We start from the raw sequence: 5,550 nt of genomic DNA, 5'->3' as shown, positions 1-5,550 counted from the left end.
CGGCCATGAGTCATCACGTTTCTCTCGCTCCTGTTCTCCTCACCTTCACCCGATCTGTGGACTGTACAAGGACAGGGTAGAGAACCCTAGACCTCCTGAATTCCATGGAAGCATACAACTCTCGTCCTCTCCCCCGATGGGGAACCACACTCTGACGCACCTGGACACCACCTACGGGCCAATAATGAAACGGTACGCGGCTGGCACCAGGACTGTAAAGGTGCTGGTCCATTGTTGCTGACTGGAAACTCTTGGAAGAAGACATTGGAGACAACGTTGAAGGTTTTTCTGGTTGTGTTACGGACTATGTAACATTCTGTGAGGACAACATTGTCCCAACCAGAAAAGGGCTGTTGCTTCACAGACACTAAGCCATGCATCAGGAAGGCCTCCGAAACAGGACGACGAGAGGCTCCGTGGCCAAAGACCATCACAACCTCAGGGCTGTTCAGACGCAGCTGATGAAGAAACTGAGAGAAGGCAGGTGCAACTACAAGGAGAAGGTTGAGGCCAAGATGGGACAAAAGAACACAAAAGAGGTCTGGAGTGAGATGGAGAGGATTACAGGCTAAGGGAAAGCTGCATTTGGAGTCAAAGGTAGCCCAGACTTTGCTGCAGAGCTAAGCTTCAGTAGGTTTGGGTGAATCTGGAGCCCATCCCCACCTCTTGTAGGCTCAGCTCCACCCCCCATTAACATCTGACCCCCACAACCCTGGCCTCACCCCAACCACCAGCCAAGAGCAGAGGGAGTCCTCCAAGGTGAGGCAGAGTCAAGCCAGACGCCGGACAACATCAGCGCCAGGATCGTCAGGGTGTGTACCAGGCAACTTGATGGAGTCTGGCAGCACCTCTTCAACCTCTCTCGGAGGGTGTTGAGGGTACCTGACCTCTGGAAGACCTTTTGCATTGTCTCAGTACCAAAGAGAGGACATCCACTGCTCTTAGTGTCCAAAAGCTAGTGGCAACTCCCAAATGACACTGAGGTCATTTGGGAGTTGTCCTCCAGCACCTGAAGGAACGGCTATCTGCTTTCCTGGACACCCTGCAGTTTGCGTCCAGGCTGCACATTGGTGTTGAGGACACGATCATCTTCCTCACACACAGGGCCTTGTCCCATCTGGAGGTCGCAGGAGGCGCTGTGTCCCTTCAACTGCCTCCTGAGAGGCAAGCTGCTGGGTAAGCACCTTCACCCTCACGTCCCTGCCTGGATCTTGGACTACATCGGTGGACGGTGGCAGTATGTCAGAGTGGACGGTAGCACCAGAGAGCCCCAAGTCACTGTCCTGTCTCTGTTCCTCTTCACCCTCGTCACCTCCGACTTCCAACTCTGGTTCTTCCCACCTCCAAAAATTCTCTGATGACTCCTCCATAGTTGTATGCATCAAGAACGATGAGGAGTGCCGAGGTCTGATTCACCATCCAGGGTGAGGAAGTGGACATGGTGGACTCACACAAGCGCCTTGAGGCCCACTTTAAACTGGAGCGGACACATAACACAGCTGCCCTCTACAGGAAGGAGAAGAGCCCATCAGCTACCACAAGCTAGCCCTTGCAGAAAATGAGCCAGAAACAAAGGTCACAGGAGACCTTTTTCGGGAGGAAACGAACTTGAACTGGTCCACGGGAACTTTTTCATGCATAAAACTGGTCCTTGGTACAAAAAAAAGTTGGGGACCCATTTTAGATTTCCTGTTTTAAGCCTTTAAATCCACTTCTAACCTGCTAGTGTATGGTATTACTTACTGGCCAGTCTGTGCACTAAAGTGGACAAAAAAACACTGCTGCTCTATGTTCAAATTCAAATGATATATTTATACATTTCAGGTTTTATGTTGTTAATTCAGTCATCCAGTACCAGTATCTCCATGCACTTTATATGGTTTAAGTTAGTCTTTGATTATTGTGCTCTTCACCGGTAATATTAAAGCTGATTTTGAATTTTGAACTTTGAATTTTGAACCACTATCAGTCCCTTCCTGCCTTTAGTGCACTTTTATCATTTCTTCTTTTCAGAACGAGAACAGATTGCTGACATCTGCAGCCGCCGTGAACCACGGCAACCAGGAGGCTTCATTCACTTCAGGATACACGGAGCTGAGCACAGAAGGACCAAGTCACAGGCAGCACACACACACACACACACACACACACACACACACACACACACCTCTGCTGACAGAAACACACCTGTTTGCTCTTGGAGCAGGAAAGAAGAGGAAACCCTCAGATCTTATCTACCGTTATTCTCTTATTTGTGTGCGTATGTGTGTGTGTGTGTGTGTGTGTGTGTGTGTAGATGAACATAAATGGTAACACAAGACCGGACCTTCCAGGTTTCTGGCCGTTTGTTAGAGAAATTGTTTATTGACAAGGCAGGGTGAGGCTTAAATCCAGTAATAGCACATGTGGTGAACAAAAGAGGGTGAAAGATATACAAACATACCATAGGGTTTACAAGGCCTTACACTGGGTCACACACACACACACACACACACACACCATTGCTATGATGACTATTAAAACTGTGGTAGGCATCTGCTGGAGGCGAGTACCTGGACTCGGATGTGGAGATGAGATGGTGAGAAGTCGAGGGGATGGCGGCGAGGAGCGGACGCTCACGCCGGACTCTGTAGGAATATGTCTGATATTTAGTTGACATGATCGAGCGCAAGAACAACCGAATATCAAACATATCATACAGCCTCCGGCCAATCCCAGCCTTTTGCAGCGCCTGCAACACACAACAGAGACCACAACATGAGAAAATGTGTGTGTGTGTGCGTTCTGGGGCCGTATTGTGGGAACTCAGCTCTTTTATGTAGGTGAAAGATAAAGTCATACAATGTATGTTATGTGCAAAAGGAGACCTGAAAAACCTGTCCCGCACCTGACCAGGTGAGGAAGAGGAGCAAGAAGAGCGAGGCCTGAAGGGAGTGACCCACCTGTGGAAGTGGAGGTTCAGTTTCCTCTGAGACATGAGGTCAGTGGGAAACACAAGAGGTACAGTAGAGGAGGAAGGAAGATGCTGAGTGACCCCCGGGACCCCCGGGACCCCCCAAAAACCCCGATAGAGACCCCAACCCCCCCCCAACAACATGCAGATACTCACTGTGTTCTTCATCCTCCAAACATCCCTGGGTCCTGACAGAGAACCACCAACTCTCAGGTGGGTCTGAATTGACAGGACAAAATGTGCACAAAAAAAAAAAAAAGTTTCACACTACCTCTGCGCGTGTGTGTGTGTGTGTGTGTGTGTGTGCGTGGTGTGTGTGTGTGTGTGTGTGTGAGAGAGAGCCATAATCTGTGTACGAGCAACTGAGCTGCCCCTGGACTGCACTGTATTTATACATATACACAGCCCTGTGAGTCTAGGGGGAACCTCCGACACACACACACACACACACACAACTTCAGTGATGCACACATTCACACACGCTCAGTGACACATGTAATTAGGGGTGTATTGATTGGCTGCTTTGGCCTGAAGCCTTTCCTCCACACATTAGCCTGATCAATACGTTAGATGCGGGATGCTCATCCTACTGTGAGACACACACACACACACACACACACACACACACACAAACTGCTGGACAGAATCAAATAAGTTTTAGTTATTGCCTCCAGGGAGGACACACACATCTGACGGTCACCTCACAAAGTCACCACTTTATTCATAGTTATATATCATCTCCAAACACTGCAAATACTATGTTTGCAGATGACATTGTGATCTGTGGTAAGAGCAGGGAACAGGGTTGAGGAACATCTAGAGAGGTGGAGGTATGCTCTGGAAAGGAGAGGAATGAAGGTTAGGAGAAGCAAGACTGAATATATGTGTGTGAATGAGAGGAACCCGGGTGGAACGGTGAGGCTACAGGGAGTGGAGATCAAGAAGGTGGAGGACTTCAAGTGCTTGGGGTCAACAGTCCGGAGCAGGGGTGGCACACTCAAATACACAGTGGGCCAAAATTCAAAACCGGGACAAAGTTGCAGGCCAACATTGATATTTATTGAAAAAAAACCTCCAGATATAACGATGAACCTTTTCATATGGACCCAAACAAGTTTTTCTTAAAAAACGAATATGGAACAAGCGTAGCTTAATACTATACAAAATCCTGTTTTCTGGCTAAGTAGCAGGGTGCTAGTTAGCATAAGGTCGCTATGACTACTGTACACAGAGGAGAGACCGTTTATGGGTCCTGTTGTGATTTTCGTGCCAAAACACCAGCAGAAAATTCTGGGATTTGAGGAATTAGCGATACATGTTCTGTAGATTATACTCTAATAGTCATTTGGTATGGCTTTGCGGGCCAAATATAATTACAGTGCGGGCGAAATTTCGCCCGCAGGCCAGAGTTTGACAAGGGTCGGCAACCTTTAACACCCAAAGAGCCATTTGGACCCGGTTTCCACGGAAAAGAAAACACTGAGAGCCGCACTTACTTTTTAACGCCTAAAATAAAGGTACCTCCGTATATATTGCTTTTTCACATTTTTGCCGTCCTGGGGTTGAAACTCTCGACAAATTGACAGCGTCTTGGCGGGCATACCGGCTTCTGCGAGTGTGACGTATGTTTTGAGCGTCGAAAAATAATCAATATAATCTTATTGCAATATTTCAAGATCATAGCAATCCTCCAATTTAGAACTAGAATTAAAAAAAAAGGAACTAACAAAAATAAAATACACTTCAATTAAATACTCTATTAAAGAGCCGCATGTACTGCAAATATTGCGAACAGGAACGTGGCAAGCAGGAGGCAGAACATGGAACAGCAGACGGATCCTGACAGGAGTGGAATCAGGTGGTATTTTTTCCCCTCCTAAGTATTACTTTTCATGTACTCGTCACGGTACTATCTTCTGCTGCTCCTCCAAGACCTTGAGATGACCTTCAGAAGAAGAGAAGGTCGGATAAAGTCCTGGTCCCTTTGTGTTAACCTGCTGCCGTCCCGCCTGTAATTCAGATGCAATACATCTGATGTAACCTGCAGTAGTAGTACAGTGACGTGCAGTCAGGGGAGGCAGGAGAGGCCGTGCCTCACTTACCAATCTTGGAAAGGAAAAAATGCAAAACGAAAAAAAAAAAAAGTCGTATTTATGTGATTTGCACTATAAAGGTATTTTTTATTTAACTTCATCAGTTTTACGTTATTTGTTTCTCACAATTCCTTGATTTTCACATTTACTGTTCAAATACTGAGAAGAGACGAGCGGTGAGGCCGCCGACTGTTGAGCCTCAATGTAGATTGCGCAGTGACGGCTGACAGCTAGCATGCTCTGCACTCAGACCGTATTGCTCTCTCTCTCTATTGAAATGTTTGAATACTTTTGATAGGTGAACTACATTTCCAACGTGCAGTGTTTTTTTTTTGTCAACAACTATATGTGTGTTTCTAGTTTCTTGTGCTGAGTGATCATAAAACGGCTGCAAAGAGGCACTAAGTGAGGCACGCTGTTCTCCTGCCTCATGGAGGGGGATGCTCGTGATTCCAGGGATTCTTCTTGCAAACTTTCGGCTTACTCGGTGAATGAGCTGCTCTG

The sequence above is a fragment of the Fistularia commersonii genome, chromosome 11, assembly GCF_037954325.1.
Source record: "Fistularia commersonii isolate RoL2024-O1a breed Wild chromosome 11, RoL_Fcom_v1.0, whole genome shotgun sequence".
In the NCBI taxonomy this organism is placed as follows: domain Eukaryota; kingdom Metazoa; phylum Chordata; class Actinopteri; order Syngnathiformes; family Fistulariidae; genus Fistularia; species Fistularia commersonii.
The sequence above is the reverse complement of the archived record's forward strand: the minus strand, read 5'-3'. Positions refer to the sequence as shown.